Raw genomic sequence first — 21,169 nt, 5'->3', positions numbered from 1 at the left:
GAGGAAATTATTCTGTAATTTCACACTTCCCCTTTTAGGAAGAATCTGGAAAAGTTTATGCCAATCTTCATCTTTGGAAAAATCTTACCAAAAAAAAAAAATTTAAAACAAGGTGTGCAAAAATTGCTTTTCCTTAACTTTGTTCTTCTACCCCGTCCAACCCTGGTGAGTTCCACTTCCTACTAAACTGCTCCAAGAGGCAAGAGGGGAATGAGGCAAGGCCTTCTGGTAAACAGGTGGTCAGAGGCCCAGAAAGCAGGACAGAAGCTCTAATATTTTCTTTCTTTAGATCATATTGTACATGCACTCCACCTTGAAGACCTGTGCCTTAAACAATTCGAGTTTTTATAACTTGAATTTAACTATAAGATGTGTTCATTTTGACTTCATTAAGCTATAAACAAGAACATGGTCTAAAGGGATTTGATAACTTCATTTCTTGGGTAAATTTAGAAGCACTATGGTGGATCTTTAAAATTCTTAACTCTGGAACAGAATACAGTGTTTAGAAACATATCCACACATATATGATCAACTGATTTTGATAAATGTGCAAAGGCAGTTCAATGGGGAAAAATAATCTTTTCAATAAATGGTACTGAAACTACCATCTGTAATCCAAAAAATGAACCTCAACTAACACTTTGTACCTTATATGAAAATTAATTCTAAATAGATCATAGATCAGAATTTATTTATTTATTTATTTACTTAAATTTTATTATTATTATACTTTAAGTTTTAGGGTACATGTGCACAATGTGCAGGTTAGTTACATATGGATACATGTGCCATGCTGCTGTGCTGCACCCATTAATTCGTCATTTAGCATTAGGTATATCTCCTAAAGCTATCCCTCCCCACTCCCCCCAGCCCACAACAGTCCCCAGAGTGTGATGTTTCCCTTCCTGTGTCCAGGTGTTCTCATTGTTCAATTCCCACCTATGAGTGAGAACATGCGGTGTTTGTTGTTCTTGCGATAGTTTACTGAGAATGATGATTTCCAATTTCATCCACGTCCCTACAAAGGACATGAACTCATCATTTTTTATGGCTGCATAGTATTCCATGGCGTATATGTGCCACATTTTCTTAATCCAGTCTATCATTGTTGGACATTTGGGTTGGTTCCAAGTCTTTGCTATTGTGAATAGTGCCGCAATAAACATACATATGCATGTGTCTTTACAGCAGCATGATTTATAATCCTTTGGGTATATACCCAGTAATGGGATGGCTGGGTCAAATGGTATTTCTAGTTCTAGATCCCTGAGGAATCGCCACACTGACTTCCACAAGGGTTGAACTAGTTTACAGTCCCACCAACAGTGTAAAGCGTTCCTATTTCTCCACATCCTCTCCAGCACCTGTTGTTCCCTGACTTTTTAATGATTACCATTCTAACTAGTGTGAGATGGTATCTCATTGTGGTTTTGATTTGCATTTCTCTGATGGCCAGTGATGGTATTTTTTCATGTGTTTTTTGGCTGCATAAATGTCTTCTTTTGAGAAGTGTCTGTTCATATCCTTCACCCACTTTTTGATGGGGTTGTTTGTTTTTTTCTTGTAAATTTGTTTGAGTTCATTGTAGATTCTGGATATTAGCCCTTTGTCAGATGAGTAGGTTGTGAAAATTTTCTCCCATTTTGTAGGTTGCCTGTTCACTCTGATGGTAGTTTCTTTTGCTGTGCAGAAGCTCTTTAGATCTGAATTTAAAGGTAAAATTATAAAACTTCCAGAAGAAATCATACAAGAGACTCCTTGCAGTTTTAGGTTAGGCAAAGATGTCTTAGACATGGCACCAAAATCATAATCTCTTTTAAACTGGTAAATTGAATATAATAAAAATTTAAAACTTCTGATCTATTAAAGACACAGTTGAGCGAACAAAATGAAAAACACGGTCTAGGAGAAAATATTTGCAAAATAATATCTGTTAAAGGAATTATATCTAGAAAACATAAAGAACTCTCAAAATTCAATATAGGAAACAACCCAATGAAAAAATGGGAAAATATTTGAACTGATACTTTACCTAAGAAGATATATGAATGGCAAATAAGCACATGAAAAGATACTCAGTGTCTTTATGAGTGGTAGCTACAAACCTACTGGAATGGTTCAAAAAACAGAAACAAAAAAGGAAATCCTGAAAATACTAACTGCTGGTAAGGATATGCAGAACTGGAACATTCTTATATTGCAGAATGCAAAACGGTATAGACACTTTGGAAAAAAATCTAGCCCTTCTTTTTTTGAGACAGAGTCTCATTCTGTCACCCAGACTGGAGTGCAGTGGCACGATCTCGGCTCAGTGCAACCTCCGCCTCCTGGGTTCCAGCAATTCTCCTGCATCAGCCTCCCAGGTACCTGGGACTACAGACGCATGCCACCACGCCCAGCTAATTTTGCATTTTTAGTAGAGATGGAGTTTCACCATGTTAGCCAGGCTGGTCTCGAACTCCTGACCTCAGGTGATCCACCTGCCTCAGCCTCCCAAAGTGCTGAGATCACAGGTGTGAGCCACCACCCCCGGCCAATCTAGCAGTTTTTTATGAAGATAAACACACACTTACCTATATGACCCTGTAATTCCAATCTTGAACATTCACCCAAGTGAAATTAAAGTTGATGGACATATAAAAGCCAATACATGCATATTTATAATGGCTTTATTGATAATTTCAAAAACTGGAAATAATTCAAATATTCACCTGGCTAATGAATAAATACATTGGTACTTCCACACAGCAGAAGACTTCTCTTCTATAAAAATAATTAAACTCTTGACACACATAACAAATGCATTATGCAAAGTGAAAGAAGCTATATTTAAAAGGCGACATCCAGGAGAGCCCTGGTTAGCATCTGTCAGGTGCCCCTGTGGGATGAAGCTTCCAGAGGAAAGTCAGCAATCTTTGCTGTTCTGCAGCCTCCACTGGTGATACCCATGCAAACAGGGTCAGGAATGGACCTCTAGCAAACTCCAGCAGACTGGAAGTAGAGGGGCCTGACTGTCAGAAAGGAAACTAACAAGCAGAAAGGAAGAGCACATCCACTCAAAGACCCCATCTGAAGGTTGCCAACATCAAATACCAAAGGTAGATAAATCCACAAAGATGGGGAGAAACCAGTGCAAAAAGGATGAAAATTCCAAAAACCAGAAGGCCTCTTCTCCTCTAAAGGATCACAACTCCTTGCCAGCAAGGGAACAAAACTTGACATAGAATAAGTTTGACAAACTGACAGAAATAGGCTTCAGAAGGTGGGTAATAACAAACTCCTCTGAGCTAAAGGAGCATGTTCTAACCCAATGTAAGGAAGGTAAGAACCGTGACAAAGACAAAAGGTTAGACGAACTGCCCACTAGAATAACCAGTTTAAAGAAGAACATAAATGACCTGATGGAGATGAAAAACACAGCATGAGAACTTCGTGAACCGTACACAAGTTTCAATAGCCAAACTGATCAAACGGAAGAAAGGATATCAATGATTGAAGATCAACTTAATGAAATAAACAGTGAAGACAAGATTAGAGAAAAAAAGAATGAAAAGGAATGAACAAAGCCTCTAAGAACTATGGGACTAGGTGAAAAGACCAAATCTATGTTTAATTGGTGTACCTGAAAGTGACGAGGAGAATGGAACCAAGGTGGAAAACACACTCTTCAGGATATTATCCAGGAGAACTTCCCCAACCTAGCAAGACAGGCCAACATTCAAATTCAGGAAATACAGAGAACACCACAAAGATACTCCTAGAGAAGAGCAACTCCAAGACACACAATCGTCAGATTCACCAAGGTTGAAATGAAGGAAAAAATGTTAAGGGCAGCCAGAGAGAAAGGTCGGGTCACCCACAAAGGGAAGCCCATCAGAGTAACAGTGGATCTCTTGGCAGAAACTCTACAAACCAGAAGAGAGTGGGGGCCAATATTCAACATTCTTAAAGAAAAGAATTTTCAACCCAGAATTTCATATCCAGGCAAATTAAGCTTCATAAGTGAAGGAGAAATAAAATCCTTTACAGATAAGCAAAAGCTGAGAGATTCTGTCACCACCAGGCATGCCTTACAAGAGCTCCTGAAGGAAGCACTAAACGTGGAAAGGAACAAACAGTACCAGCCACTGCAAAAACATACCAAATTGTAAAGACCATCGACACTATGAAGAAACTGCATCAAGTAATGGACAAAATAACCAGCTAGCATCATACTGACAGGATCAAATTCACACATAACAATATTAACCTGAAATGTAAATAGGCTAAATGCCCCCAATTAAAAGACATCGACTAGCAAATTGGATAAAGAGTCAAGACCCATTAGTGTGCTGTATTCAGGAGACCCATCTCACCTGCAAAGACACACATAGGCTGAAAATAAAGGGATGGAGGAATATTTACCAACCAAATGTAAAGCAAAAAACAAAAACAAACAAACAAAAAAACAAAAACAAAAAACAGGGGTTGCAATCCTAATCTCTGATAAAACAGACTGACTTTAAACCAACAAAGATCAAAAGAGACAAAGAAGGGTATTACATAACGGTAAAGGGATCAATGCAGCAAGAAGAGCGAACTATCCTTAATATATATGCACCCAATACACAAGCATCCAGATTCATAAAGCAAGTTCTTAGACCTACAAAGAGACTTAGACTCCCACACAGTAATAGTAGGAGAGTTTAACACCCCCCTGTCAATATTAGACAGATCAATGAGACAGAAAATTAACAAGGATATTCAGGACTTGAACTCAGCTCTGGACCAAGCAGACCTAATAGACATCTACAGAACTCTCCACTCCAAATCAACAGAATATACACTCTTCTTAGCACCTCATTGCACATATTCTAAAATTGACCACACAATTGAAAGTGAAACACTCTTCAGGAAATACAAAAGAATGGAAATCAGAACAAACAGTCTCTCAGACCACAGTGCAATCAAACTAGAAATCAGAATTAAGAAACTCACTCAAAACTGCCTAACTACATGGAAACTGAACAACCTGTATTTGAATGATTACTGGGTAAATAACGAAATGAAGGTAGAAATAAAGATGTTCTTTGAAACCACTGAGAAAGAAGACACAACATACCAGAATCTCTGGGACACATTTAAAGCAGTGTGTAGAGGGAAATGTACAGCACCAAATGCCCACGAGAGAAAGCAGCAAATATCTAAAATTGACACCCTAACATCAAAATTAAAAGAACTAGAGAAGCAAGAGCAAACAAATTCAAAAGCTGGCAGAAGACAAGAAATAACTAAGATCAGATCAGAACTGAAGGAGATAGAGACACGAAAAACCCTTCAAAAAATCAATGAATCAGGAGCTAGGTTTTTGAAAAGAACAACAAAATAGATAGACCACTAGCCAGAATAATAAAGAAGAAAAGACAGAAGAATCAAATAGATGCAATAAAAAACAATACAGGGGATATCACCACTGATCCCACAGAAATACAAACTACCATCAGAAAATACTATAAACACTTCTATGCAAATAAACTAGAAAATCTAGAAGAAATGGATAAATTCCTGGACACAACACCCTCCCAAGTCTAAACCAGGAAGAAATTGAATCCCTGAATAAACCATAACAAGTTCTGAAATTGAGGCAATAATAGCCTACCAACCAAAAAAAGTCCAGGACCAGACAGATTCACAGCCGAATCCTACCAGACGTACAAAAAGGAGATGGTACCATTCTTTCTGAAACTATTCCAAGCAATAGAAACAGAGGGAATCCTCCCTAACTCATTTTATGAGGCCAGAATCATCCTGATACCAAAACCTGTCAAAGGCACAACAAAAAAAGAAAATTTCAGGCCAATATCCCTGATGAACATCGATGCGAAAATCCTCAATAAAATACTGGCAAATTGAATCCAGCAGCTCATCAAAAAGCTTATCCACCGTGATCAAGCTGGCATCATCCCTGGGATGCAAGACTGATTCAACATATGCAAATCAATAAATGTAATCCATTACATAAACAGAACCATAACCAATCACACAAACAATCACCATATGATTATCTCAATAGATGCAGAAAAGGCCTTCAACAAAATTCAACAACCCTTCATGCCAAAAACCCTCAATAAACTAGGTATTGATGGAATGTATCTCAAAATAAGAAGAGCTATTTATGACAAACCCACAGCCAATATCATACTGAATGGGCAAAAGCTGGCAGTATTCCCTTTGAAAACCAGCACAAAACAAGGATGCCCACTCTAACCACTCCTATTCAACAAAGTGTTGGAAATTCTGGCCAGGGCAATCAGGCAAGAGAATGAAATAAAGAGTATTCAAATAGGAAGAGAGGAAGTCAAATTGTCTCTGTTTACAGATGACATGATTGTATATTTAGAAAACCCCATCATCTCAGTCCAAGATCTCCTTAAGTTGATAAGCAACTTCAGCAGTGTCTCAGGATACAAAATCAATGTGCAAAGATCACAAGCATTCCTATACACCAATAACAGACAAAAAGACAGCCAAATTTTAAGTAAACTCCCATTCCCAATTGCTACAAAGAGAATAAAATACCCAGGAATCCAACTTACAAGGGATGTGAAGGACCTCTTCAAGAAGAACTACAAACCACTGCTCAACGAAATAAAAGAGGACACAAACAAATGTAAGAACATTCCATGCTCATGGATTGGAAGACTCAATTTGTGAAAATGGCCATACTGCCCAAAGTAATTTATACATTCAATGCTATCCCCATCAAGCCTCCACTGACTTTCTTCACAGAATTGGAAAAAACTATTTTAAACTTCATATGGAACCAAAAAAGAGGCCACATAGCCAAGACAATTCTGGGCAAGAAGAACAAACCTGGAGGCATCACGCTACCTGACTTCAAACTAGACTACAAGGCTACAGTAACCAAAACAGCATGGTACTGGTACCAAAACAGAGATATAGACCAATGGAACAGAACAGAGCCTCAGAAATAATAACACCACACATCTATAACCATCTGATCTTTGACAAACCTGACACAAAATAGCAATGGCAAAAAGACTCCCTATTTAATAAATGGTGTTGGGAAAAACTGGCTAGCCATATGCAGAAAACTAAAACTGGATCCCTTCCTTATACCTTATACAAAAATTAACTCAAGATGGATCAAAGACCTAAACATAAGACCTAGGACCATAAAAATCCTAGGAGAAAACCTGGGCAATACCACTCAGGACATAGGCATGGGCAAAGACCTCATGTCTAAAACACCAAAAGCAATGGCAACAAAAGCCAAAATTGACAAATGGGATCTAATTAAACTAAAGAGCTTCTGCACAGCAAAAGAAACTATCATCAGAGTGAACAGGCAACCTACACAATGGGAGAAAATTTCTGCAATCTATCCATCTGACAAAGGGCTAATATCCAGAATCTACAAAGAACTTCAACAAATTTACAACAAAAAAACAAACAACCCCATCAAAAAGTGGGCAAAGGATATGAACAGACACTTCTCAAAAGAAGACATTTATGCAGCCAACAGACATATGAAAAAATGCTTATCATCACTGATCATCAGAGAAATGCAAATCAAAACCACAATGAGATACCATCTCACGCCAGCTAGAATGCTGATCATTAAAAAGTCAGGAAACAACAGATGCTGGAGAGGATGTGGAGAAATAGGAATGCTTTTACACTGTTGGTGGGAGTGTAAATTAGTTCAACCATTGTGGAAGACAGTGTGGCAATTCCTCAAGGATCTAGAACTAGAAATACCATTGACCCAGCAATCCCATTACTAGGTATATACCCAAAGGATTATAAATCATTCTACTACAAAGGCACATGCACACGTATGTTTTTTGTTTTTATTTTATTTTATTTATTTTATTATTATTATACTTTAAGTTCTAGGGTACATGTGTACAATGTGCAGGTTTGTTACATAGGTATACATGTGCCATGTTGGTTTGCTGCACCCATCAACTCGTCATTTACATTAGGTATTTCTCCTAATGCTATTCCTCCCCCAGCCCCCAAACCCCCGACCAGCCCTAGTGTGTGATGGTCCCTGCCCTGTGTCCATGTGTTCTCATTATTCAATTCCCACTTACGCGTGAGAACATGCGGCGTTTGGTTTTCTGTCCTTGTGATAGTTTGCTTAGAATGATGGTTTCCAGCTTCATCCATGTCCCTGCAAAGGACATGAATGTACATGTATGTTTATTGTGGCACTGTTCACAATAGCAAAGACTTGGAACCAACCCAAATGTCCATCAATAGTAGACTGGATAAAGAAAATGTGGCACATATACACCCTGGAATACTATGCATCCATAAAAAAGGATAAGTTCATGTCCTTTGCAGGGACATGGATGAAGCTGGAAACCATCATTCTCAGCAAACTATCACAAGAACAGAAAACCAAACACCGCATGTTCTCACTCAAAAGTGGGAGTTGAACAATGAGAACATATGGACATAGGGAGGGGAACATCACACGCCGGGGCCTGTCAGGGGGTGTGGGGCTAGGGAAGGGATAACATTAGGAGAAATACCTAATGTAGATGACGGGTTGATGGGTGCAGCAAACCACCATGGCACATGCATATCAATGTAACAAAACTGCGCATTCTGCACATCTATCCCAAAACTTAAAGTATAATAATAATTAAAAAATCTACATCTACATGATTCCATTTTTATGATATTCTGGAAAAGGTGAGATTATAAGAACAGAAAACAGGTCAGTGATTGCCAAGGGCTGGTTGTGGGGTAAAGGGTTGATTACAAAGGAGCAGTAAGGGGAAACTTTTGGGATGATGGGAAGTTCTGTATCTGAATTGTGGCAGTTACATGACTGCATTCATTTGTCAAAACTCATAGCAGTTCACTTTAAAAAGTGAATATCCCTGTATTTAAGTTTAAAAAGTAAATGAAAATTAACACCTTACGTAAATGTCTATCAACTGAGAACTGTTCAAATAAATTATAGGCCACTTCCCAAAGGAATATAATATTCCTGTCAAAAATGAATAAAGTAGATTTATATGTAATAGCAGGAAAAGCAAGTTGTAGAAGTTTAGGCATATGGTGATTCCATTTTAAGGACTATATGCACAAGCATGTTAGGAATTATATAGGAAAAATTATGGAGAAATAGTCTCCAAATACTAAGAGAAGTTGCATAAGAGACTTTCATTTTCTGTGATTTGCATATTAAAATAATGTATGGAGTTTTTAAACAGATTTTTTTCATAATACAAAATTTTAAAGCTATAAAATCTTATGTCTCAAGCTGAAGACATGCATGTATTTTCCCAGTAAAGCACAGAATTTAAGTGATTTCATGACAGGTTCTTAAAAATGAGTTTCAGCAATAATTTGAAATGGAAACTTGATTCTGAGTACATTATAGAAGCATTTGTGTTGCCAATCAGTAACTGTCTGCCAAGTTGGAATATTTTATGTAACCAATGAAAACAGCCAACCAATATGACACACATCCTGTAAGCACAGGTGCATGTAAAAGCGAAGCTTTTATAGCCCCCCAACCTTAACTCTTTTTGGACACTATGTTGTCTCAGATCTGAAGTTGTCTTTTCACAGAAAAATGTCTAATCTCTTTAAAACCACATATATCTGTTATATTTATGAGACCTGAGAACTCATCCTGGCAAAGCAAAGCCAAGGAAAAAAATCTATTGATAAACATGACAACAATCCAAAAATGAACATAATGTCACAGTTCAACCAAACCCTGGGGAATACAGATCTTGGATATCTGCTTGGAACATGACACTTCATTGCAAGCCAGAATGTGAAAATTTTTATTAAGTCTGCATTCAGTGAAAAGAAAATAGTGGTGCTCTGGATCTTTCTAAGAGGGTTGGCCAATGTTAGGCTGTAAGTGTAATACTTTTTGAATAATAATTGGTAACACAAATTGGCTCTTGAAATATCACATGCTCCCAGAATTTTCCTTAATAAGAACAGCATGTTAGAAAGATAATTCTGAAAAGAAAAACGAATACAAGTCTAGAAGAAGTCATGTTTTCTGATTTACTGAGCTCTTTACTGGCATTTACTGGAATCCCATAGAACTCCAGCCTCCTGGAGTTGGCAAATCCTTTCATGAGTCTGAAGAGGGTTCCATGAGGCAGGAAGTCTGCCAAAATGAAATCACCTTTCTTTGGCCCACCCTCAACTGTAAAGACAACTGGATTGTCTTGGATACAACTCTTCAGATTGATAATTGGGCTCCTGTATATTTCCTTACAGATGTTCAAATGTTCACAGAAGAGTTTGTTTTAAACAGTTTTCATTGTAAAACAGTTCGGTTTTAATTAAAACAGACTTTCATGGAGAGTTTTATGAACAAATCATGCCTTATATCTGAAGCCTCTGAGCCTTGTCCATTATGAATTTTACTCTAAGTACAAAATGATAGGGAGAAACAACATGGAAAATAAAATGCCAGGTTGTTAACAGAAAAAAGGAGACATTTAAAGTTTTTTTTTTTTTTTTTTTTAAGACAGGGTGTTGCTCTGCATTCATAGTGGAATACAGTGGTGTGATCACATCTCACTGCAGCCTCAATCTCCTGGGCTCAAGCAATCCTCCCACCTTCGCCTCCCGAGTAGCTGGGACTATATGCGTGTACCACAATGCCCAGCTAATTTGTTTTTTTTTTCTTTTAGAGATGGGGGATCTCACTTTGCTGCCCAGGCTAGTCTCGAGCTTTTGGCTCAAGTGATCCTCCTGCCTCAGTCTCTCGAAGTGTTAGAATTATAGGCGTGAGTCACCATGCGTAGCCTAAAGTATTTTAATACTGACAAAAATATTTCCTTAAACAGGATTTGAATTCTGAGCTTTCCTTCTACCAGCACTATATATTCCCTTTCCAGGTAGCAGTTTGGCTACTCTAGTCTAGTGCCTTCAGAATTCTAAAAAGCTCTTCTGGGCTTTCACTTTCCATTTCATCAAAGAGAAAAAGAGATTCAGTCTTCCTTTATGGGAACCCCATTTGGGATCAGAGTTTGGCTCTTAGGCCACGGTCTAAAACATATACATACCATATGTGTTCAATAAATGTTCATTTTTTTCTTTCTCATTCTTTATTCTCTACTCTCTCATTTCCAATCCAGTTTGCATGTCCAATTATCAGGTCTATCAGAATAAGCCTTAAAGTACCAATTTCATTAGGTGACTTTCTTGCTCAAAAACTTCCAGTGACTCCCAACTGCCCATAGAATGTAGCCTGAACTTCTCTTCCTGGTATTCAAGGCCCTTTGTAATCTGACTACAATATACTTTAAAATTTTCTAACACACTTTAAAGACAAATTTCTATTGGGCCAATCTTCTCACCAATTCCTGCCTTTAAGTGCCAGGCCCTAACCAAAACTTTCACTGGGCCTGAGTTTAGGCATATCTTTTGCAAGAGGACTGGCTGCTCCACTCCTGCCCGGATAGATCACAATAGCCTTAGTATAGCTACCAGGTAATGGGTGCCTCCTGTACATCATGCACTTTTCATACATTACCTATTTTTATCATCATAACAACTTATAAAGAGGACATTCTGATTCCATTTTACAAATAAGGAAGTTGGAGCTCAGTGACATTGTGACATAAGACCATGTTGCTGTTATGAAGTGGTGAAAACAGGATTCTCTCCTAAGACGGTTGCTAGAGCCATTGCTCTGCCCCTGCCTCTATGCTGACTTCATTCATCTCTTCTGCTCTGAACCTTGTCCAGTTTTATCTTTGGAATCACTTATTTGACACTTACACTCCTTCTGTCTTGAACTGGTAATTACATGATCCACTTGTGCTTATCTTCCCAACACGGCTGTTAGAGGGCAGTGGCTTCATGCTATTAACAAATCACCTCCATCAGCATTGAGCACAGTGCTATGGCATAGCAGAAATGCAGTGGGTGAGTATGTTCTGAAATCCTACTTATAAACTTCTTTTTGAGTTGAATTCTCCCTCAGACCTCCTGTTTTTGTTTAGAGCGCTGTTGCTCTTTGCTGAGTTAATGTTATCAAATGAAGCAATATATCTTTATCTGAGCCCATGCAACTACCGCAGCATGTAACTCAATATGAAAGAGGGAGGTGAGCTTGACTCAAACATCAATTTTCTAAAATTAACAAAGTATTTATGAATGAATGAACTTACATGAGTCATCTGAAGAAGGATCTTTCTTTATAAAAAATCCACATTGGAATTTGATTTTTTTTCTCTAACCACACCTCAATTTTATATGATGGGGTTCATTTAAATCAAAATTTAATTTCCTACAATGCAATAAAAATGAAACAATGTGAGATTCCATATGTTTCATCATGGAAGCTTGCTAGTCTGTAAAATGGAAAGTACCTAGCCATGTTTAATGTAGATACTTTGCTTTGCTCTATTTGTCTAAAAATCTCTGAGGAATGCCCTGAATTATGCAACTATAAATATCTCTGTTCTTTGAGTTTCCTATCTTTTCTGCAAACTCCACCTACATTAAGTTCTTCCAATGCATGCTTCTTACTCATTGCCTTTTAGCAGTGGATTCATTATAGAACTTCCAGCATTGTCGATAAGAACTGTACTTTTTTGATGGTTCATGCCTTACCAAAAAATTTGTGAAAGACCTTTACCAAGAGTGAAAATGATAACTAATTTTGAAAACAAAGGTTAAAAGATTTTAAACTTGTTGATAGAAAATCTTTCATGAATGCGATAAAACCTCTGTTGAACTTAAATAATTGCCTAGGTTTTAAAAGCTTATTCATTTCCCTTATTTGGTGAAAGAAAAAGAAAAAGAAAACCACAGGGACTATTCAGTCTATAAATCTGATACTAGACATATGCTATGCATATTTTCATAAAGACTTTTATTATGTGATCCTTAAGCAGCATATCCGTGCCATATGGGTAGACTGGAATATAAAACACATCTCTCAGAAGAAGCTATTATTGGGTCAATAATATGCTAATTAAAAGGGTTTATGCAACCATCTGTGGGATCCCCAATGGCAGAGGTTTGTTTCTACAACTTATAGTGCTGCAGCATCTTATGGTGCCTCCTACAGTGTTATGGATGCTTGAGACAGTTTCACTGATGGTGATGGGAACAGAGGTGTTGGTAAACCTGGTGAATTCATAAGGTATGTTTTACACTTAACAGAGATTTACAATCACTGCACGTAACTTGGTAGATTTAAAGGCTTTCTGTGGAGCTAAGTTCCTCTAACTACCATTCTATTAAAAATAAATCAACATTACATTTACCTGTTTACCATACTTGCACACAGTAAAACAGCATTTAAATCAGGAGATGAGATGTCCAATGAGAGTAACTAAGTGATTAACTGTGCACTCCAGTTACCAGCTTTTGGGAAGGGTAAAAAGTTAGTTTTGTAAAAGCACTGGGTAAGGATGAGAGAAAGAGAGAATGAGCCACATTGTTTCCTCAAAATGCCTTTGAAAATGGAAGCGTTCACCTTGTACATGTGGTTTAAGGATGGTTTGATGTAGCCCTTAGGAAATTCACACATTACTGCTTCAAAAACCATGCTTCACTATTTCAGTGGTAATATAATCACTTGTTGTTGGTGTTAAAATACTTGAGTTTTATTCTTTTCAGGCATTCCATAGCACAGCTCTGTTTCCCAGAGTGTATCCACTTCTTCCATCATTTGCTACCCTCAAGAGTTTCCTTATTTTTATATTCATCCTCTTTTCAGTAGTGATAGCATGGAGCATAAATGTTCCACTTTGTTAAGACAAGCTGAGGGACAAATAAGCTATGTCAAAAGAATAAAACATATCTCAAATATACCCAAGAGCCAAGACCTGGTCTCATGGGTCTAACAAAGGGGCACATACACTTCTCTCAGCAGAGCTGGAAAATGCTTCTGCTGACTCTGGGCCCTTTAGTAATCAACAACTCTGATGTGGTTTACAAAGCTGGTCTCGTTGGAGACTGCAACAGGGTTTTCTCTCATTCTCTACACACCATGGTGGTGGATTTGCTATCTATTCCTCAATCCAAATCTGGAAATGCATAAAATCATTTCACTGTTTTCAACCATCTGCTATTATAGACATTTACTTCTATGTAAGTAGTATAAAGCTTCTTCTAAAAAATGTGTGTGTCTGTGTATATATATATAGATCATCAAAAGATCCAAGAACACTGGACCTTCATTCCCACATGGATGCAATCAGCCAAGGCTGAGCAAAGGTGTCCCTTCCCTGTGGTATAATTTCGCATGGTTCAACACACCATGTTCTTTGCCTTTCTCAATCCAGTAGAGAAAAAGGAAATATGTACTGGACTTCCTGGAAATTGGAACTTTAAGGCTGGATCTAAATATTACAATACACAAAGAAATAAAATATACATTTTCTTGTGACACATCTGGAAAATGTACATGGAGGATCTGGTATAAGATAAAATATTCTCAAAAACAAAATCTCTACATATTAATTTCCTCCTTTTCTTCCCCAACCTATTTTTTTTTGTTTTTTTTTTTTCAGCGAATTCAGCCATTTTCTCCTAATGTCCTCCATTTACACACGTTAGATTTCCAAGTGAAGTAACAAAATGGAGCCTCAGAATCCCCTGGAGCTGACCACCTTTCTTGGAGCAGTCTCCTGTAGTCTCTCCTTGGGACCATGGATTGTCATCTAAATGCTATCCCTGGTTTGTCTTGGGGCAAGTTTGGGCTGAATCTTCACAGCCGGAGGTATTAGGACTTACTCTACTTATTCTGTTTTTTGGAAAAGGGAAACCAGAAAGCACATGAAACTTTATAAGTTAGAAAAATAACAGGGCCACAGACACTACTTCTAAAAACAAATACCACCTCGCCATTTCTGACCATGGCAGTGGGTTCAGCTACCAATAAAATCCGATTACATTATGTATTAATTGAGTGGCTTTCTATTAAGAGAAGCAGGGGTGAGAGGGAAGGAGGTTAGGAAAACATCTCAATAAAGCTCAGCTTCACAATGCTGAAGGCAATAGCAAATCAGATGGAACCAGGAAAGGCACTGTGGGGAATCTGATGAAGCCCACATCAGTGACAAGTGAAAGAAAAGGGATGGCTTTGAGCCAAAAGGAGGAAGAAAACAGATGGCAGCAAAATTAAAGCATCTGATTAGGCTGGAGATCTTAGCTAACTGTCAACTAACAAATATAAATAAATTAGGGAGACTTGACATATAAAAAACAGTGTTGAGAAAAGAAACCAGCCATGCTTAATTTTAAATAATTGGTGACCATGTTGCTGTGAAATCCATGCATTTGTCAACAAAGATTAGTTAAATTGGGGAAATATAAAGTGAAAAAATAATAATTATCTGGAAAAAAATTTCTAGATAATTATAACAAAACATGAGGGTCAGAGCAGTGGAAGGCGTTAAAGTGTGCTAAAAATCCTATCTTGTTGAATAAAAAAAGCAACTTGCAAAACAGTATTACTTTTAATATCGTTCCACTTTTTATGTACCACAAGAAAAGACTTTGTGAGGATACACACCAGATTTTTCAAGTGGTAACTGGAAACAGAGGGAGAATATTTGGGTACTTCTGTATTATTTAAATTTTTTAAACAATGAACTTTTAAAAAATATTCTTTTAAAATAAACACAAACCTTTAAAAAATAATATATTTCCCAAAGTATGTTTTCAAAATATGAAATCTCTTTTATTTTTTGACATTGATATACTGATTATTTGCTTCCTGTGTTTCAATAGTAAAACATGTCACAGTTAATGTTAGATGCTGTGGTAACCCTGGAGTTCACTGTTCAAACTCTTTCAAGAAAGAACTTGCCTTTGAGCTGCAAGGAGTGCAATTAGTAGACAGCTGCCAGCTGTCACCCCATTGGCATCCACCTTAGCTTTTGAGACGGGGCCACAGTCCTCCTGGTCAGTACCAGCCAATAACAGAAGATGGTGAGGGCACTAGGACCTGGCCATTTCCTCCTAATGAAGTCTTCTGTAATAGTCAATCTTTAATCCCCAATTCCCCCTGGGGTTGGTACACTTGTCAGACCTGCATCAGAGTCTGAGGCTCTACCTCCCCAACCCTGCTTCCCCCACTGTCCTTTCACAGTTGTCAGGTTTACATCACAGCCCAAGGCTTTCCCTGCTTAAATTGCAATCCTGCTCCCTCCCCCTTTTATTTTTCAAAGCCTTTATCGCCTCCTCCCACCTCCCATAAAGCTCTTGCACTTCGAACTCTGTCTCAGCACCTGGTTTCTGGAGAACCAAATCAACAGACACCTTTTGGGGTTCCACATACTTTACAGGAACTTCCTTCCTTCCTTCCTCCCTCCCTCCCTCCCTCTCTCCCTTTCTCCTTCTATATACTTTACAGGATTCCTTTCCCTTTCCCTTTCCCCTTCCCCTTCCCCTTCTCTTTCTTCTTCCTTCCTCCCTCCCTCCTTTCTTTTTTCCTTTTTTCTCCTCCTCCTTCAAAGGGGAATTCCTCTCTCCACTCCAACCCTGTAATTCCTTGCCAAGCCTTTAAAAAAAAATCATATAGCTCTGTCCTAAGATTATTGGCAGTGTAGGAAGCAGACACATAATCTGTCTCCATCTTTACATAGTGAGTCAATTAGGATGCAAAAGTATTTCTGTTTTTTTTTTCCTTTTTGTCGGTACATAAACTGTATCCACTTAACTCCCCACCCCAATTCCCACCTCCACCCCCAACCCCCCACCCCACCCACAAAAAACTTGCTTTGAGTCTGGGGTGAGCCGTGGTAACTTATAGTCACTTAGTAGCTACTAAAAATATTCTAAAAATAAGCAATGCTACTGCAATAGAAAATTCAACTAACAAATCTGCCATCTGCATTCAATGGACAATAGTATAGGAGAATAGCAATGTTGCCCTGATGACAAAGTGTGATCCCCAATACATCACAGCAAAGAGGTGAGTTTCACAAATATTCAGGTTACCTGGAAGAGAATTCACGTACATTTATAGGATTTTACTGTTTCCTTTGTACGAGGTTTTACTAATATTGTTGCTTTTGATTGCATACACTCTACTGGAATTCATTTATTATTTGTTTTATAGTGTGGATTTTTAGTTATTAGTATTCAACAAAATATAGTACTTGTATTTGCTTTTCTAACCCCATAAGTATGGTATGGGCACTTAATTTGTAAATGCAATTTGTGTTTTATTGCCTGCTGGGTTCTAGTATTCTACGGCCATTGTATTTCTTTTTGGGTATGTAATTTAGCTTTAAAAGCATAATTCTAAAGGTTTGAATACTACTATATATCCAGAACTTATGATTTCATATACTATACAAATAAATTTATAAATAAAAATAGCTTTTCTTATTCTCTGTATAATAAGACATACTTAAATTTTTAATTTCTCCCAAAATTTCCTTATAAAATTAGATTGCATCTTACATATCTGAGTATATCTTATATTCTGCCAAATAAGGGATTTTGTGTGTGTGCTTAGCATATAATTCTTGGCATAGATAGATAGAGTGGGTGTTCAAAAATGCTTATTTGATGACTGAATGAATTAATCTACCAATTATTTACATATTTTGGAAAATAGAAAATAGTCTGTGGCTATCTCAACTTAAGATCCTGTCAACTAAGAAAAATTCTAATATGCCATAAAATGTTCTTCATATGCTAATTATCTCATAGTTGTAATCTAACTTCTTAAAATATAAATGTTTACTAACTATTTGTGAAATGAAAAAAAAATTTATAGCTTTGTAGAGCTGGAAAGAGATCAGTTTGCTAACCATCCCATCTTAAAGACGGGGAAACTAAAGATCAGAGGTCACTTAACTATCCAGAGGCTATACACAGCTATGGAGGTGCAGAAGTGGGCCCAGAATGCGGCTCTCTAATATTTTCAGCTTAGTTTTCATTTCTCTTCTACCATGAGGTTGAAATATCCATACTAAAAAATCTTTTCAAAACAAATATTCAGTACCTATGAGGATGGAGTCAGCAGTGGTATAAATTAAAGTGAATATTTTAAATTTTATTTTTATTTTTTTAGAGATGTGGTCTCATTCTGTCACTCAGGCTAGAGTGCAGTGGTGTGAACACAGCTCACTGCAGCCTTGATCTTCAAGCAATCCTCCCCTTTCAGCCCCCAGGTAGCTGGGACTACAGGTGTGTGCCACCACACTCAGCTAATTTCTGTACTTTTTTGTAGAGACAGGTTCTCATTACGTTGCCCAGGCTAGTCTCAAACTCCTAAGCACAAGCAGTCTATCTGCCTTGGCCTCCCAAAGTGTTGGAATTATAGGTGTGAGCCACTGTGCCTGACCTATACCATTTTTTAAAGAGCACAGATTTTTTTTTTTGGTGATATCCAGAAAATCATAAAATAAGATATGCTCTGGAAAATGTTGCAAAAGTAAGTAGAAAGTTCTGGTTCAATGGTACCTGACACTCCCACTTCAACAAAGCTACGTGTTTTTGTTGTTGTTTTTTTCTTTGAGATAGAGTCTCGCTCTGTCGCCCAGGCTGGAGTGCAATGGCATGATCTCGGCTCACTGCAACTTCCACCTCCCAGGTTCAAGCAATTCTCCTGCCTCAGGCTCCCAAGTAGCTGGGATTACAGGCACGCGCCACCACACCCATCTAATTTTCTTTTGTATTTTTAGTAGAGACGGGGTTTTGCCATATTGGCCAACCTGGTCTCGAACTCCTGACCTCAGGTGATCCACTTGCATCGGTCTCCCAAAGTGCTGGGATTACAGGAGTGAGCCACTGTGCCCGACCAAAGCTATGTGTTTTTGTGATGTGTGTAGTAATTATTTTCCCAAGTTTTGACTTCTTTTCATATTTCAGTAACAAATATTTACTGAATGCCTACTATATTTCAAAAATTGTTCTATAACTTGAAGATCATAGATTTAAAAAACACAAAGTTTTTTTAAATCTGCCTGCCATTCTCAAAAGTGTGAAATCACAATTCTCACTGAGCACAGTGGCTGATAACCTATAATCCCAGCACTTTGAGAGGCTGAGGCAGGAGGACTGCTTGAAGCCAGGAGTTCAAAACCAGCTTGGGCAACATAGTGAGACCCAGACTCTACAAAAAATTAAAAAATTAGGCAAGCATAGTGGCATGTGCCATAGTCCCCAGCTACTTGAGAGGCTGAGGTGGGAGGATCACTTGAGCACATGAGGTTGAGGTGGCAGTGAGCCATGATCACACCACTGCACTCCAGCCTGGACAACAGAGTGAGACCCTGTCTCTAAAACAAAAAACAAACAAACAAAAAGCCCCACAATTATCTTCCAAGTATTTTCTTTGCAGGCTGTGTCTTCTTGACCCCTTAATTATCTGTTCCTCATGATATCTTCCTCTCACCTGTACCACGCACACTAATGCACACACACATACACACATACACTTCTATCAGGTGACTGACATGCATGTTACATCTTACGATTTTGAAATTCAGAATGACTTTACTCTTTTCCAATTTTTGGCTCTGTGGTTCCACTTAGGTTGTTTCTATCCAAAGAAAGCCATGAATGGCATATTTATTTCTTCCCTCAAACTCCAAGGTGTGCTTTGCTTTGCTAGTTTGTTTTCCTTAGAGAAATGAGGTTTAAACTGTCTCAGAAATGGGCATCTCCAGTGGGTAACCTTCTGGACTTCAACTGATAATACTTTGCAGGGGTGTCTAATTCTTCTGAAAATGTGACAGCTCTTTGACCCGACAGGCCTTCTGCCCTGACTGGTCACATGTGAGGGAATGTGTATACTGTCTGGTGACTGCTAAATGTGGCCCAGGCATTCATTTACCCAGTGCACAAGACTCAGCAGCATCATCAGCAAGGTAGCTTGAAAAATCTTTTAGTTAAATATTCTAGGCTACACGCGGTTGCTCATATCTGTAATCTCAGCACTTTAGGAGGCCGAAGTGGGTGGGTCACCTGAGGTCAGGAGTTCGAGACCAGCCTGGGCAACATGGCGAAATCCTATCTCTACTAAAAATAAAAAAATTAGCTCGGTGTGGTGGTGTGCGCCTGTAGTCCCAGCTACTTGGGAGGCTGATGCATGAGAACCACTTGAACCTGGAGGCAGAGAATGTAGTGAACTGAGATCGTGCCACTGCACTCCAGCCTGGGTGACAGGGCAAGACTCTGTCTCAAAATGAATAAATAAGTACGTACATACATACATACACACAGACATACTCTAAAACTTAGTGAGTCACTTTAACCTTTGCAGTATTGTCTTGACCTAAAAAAATGAAGATAGTAGATGTAGTGGCTCATGCCTGTAATCCCAGCATTTTGGAAGGCTGAGGCAGGAAGATCCCTTGAGCCCAGGAGTTTGAGATCAGCCTAGGAAACACAGGGAGATCCTGTCTCTACAGAAAATAAAAATAAAAAATTAGCCATGGGTGCTGGTGCGTATCTGTGGTCCCAGCTACTAAATAGGTTGAAGTGGACAGGTCGCTCGAGCCTGAAAGGTCAGGGCTGCAGGGAGCTGTGTACCTCAAATGTTTTATTTCGATGGCCCTCCAGGCCCTGGGTCATCTGGCTCCTGCCTCTCTTCTCTTTGGGCTTCAGCCATGCTGCCTGCATTCCTCCAACTCCCAGTGCCCCTTCTTGCTTCCTCTAAAGCTGCTCACATCTTCTGTCTTCCCATTTCCTGTCATCTGTCAGGTGGAAGCTTAGGGAGGCCTTCTCTGGACTCCCACACACCACTACACTCCAGCCTGGGTGACAGAGCGAGACCTAGTCTCAAATAAATAAATAAATAATAAAAATAAAGCATCAAAATATTAATCTTAGGAATCTTTCTCAGCTTGTGGAGTAAATCAGATGAACAGTGTGTGAGAATTGGAAAACATGTCCCAAAGAATAAGCACAACAGAATGGCGTACCTTCTTTCAACCCAGTTCAGTTTAACACAAGAGACTTCACACGGTTAATTCCATGTGGGAAGGACATTTTCTTGCTGGAAACAAATTTTAATCTTTGTGAGTCTGGAATTCACTAGGAAGAACACAAGATATGATACCAAGAATGTCTGTCCAGCCTTGCCATTAGAAGTCTTGTGACATGGAACTCTGTCTGGCACACTCATAACCTTAATGCAAGGGGATGGTAAACAGGAATGTTTAGTGACCTGACTGTAGATTATTAGTAC

At 38.4% G+C, this 21,169-nt stretch overlaps 1 protein-coding gene across 7 annotated transcripts in view; it reads right to left on the bottom strand.

The window, feature by feature from the left end:
* The window catches only part of SCFD2 (sec1 family domain containing 2), a 513,758-nt gene that overhangs the window by 155,321 nt on the left and 337,268 nt on the right, over positions 1-21,169 (bottom strand). The gene's annotated exons all lie outside the window — the stretch shown is intronic.

The sequence above is a fragment of the Pongo pygmaeus genome, chromosome 3 (assembly GCF_028885625.2).
Source record: "Pongo pygmaeus isolate AG05252 chromosome 3, NHGRI_mPonPyg2-v2.0_pri, whole genome shotgun sequence".
NCBI classification, from domain to species: Eukaryota; Metazoa; Chordata; class Mammalia; order Primates; family Hominidae; genus Pongo; species Pongo pygmaeus.
This window is presented reverse-complemented; position numbering and strand designations above follow the sequence as displayed.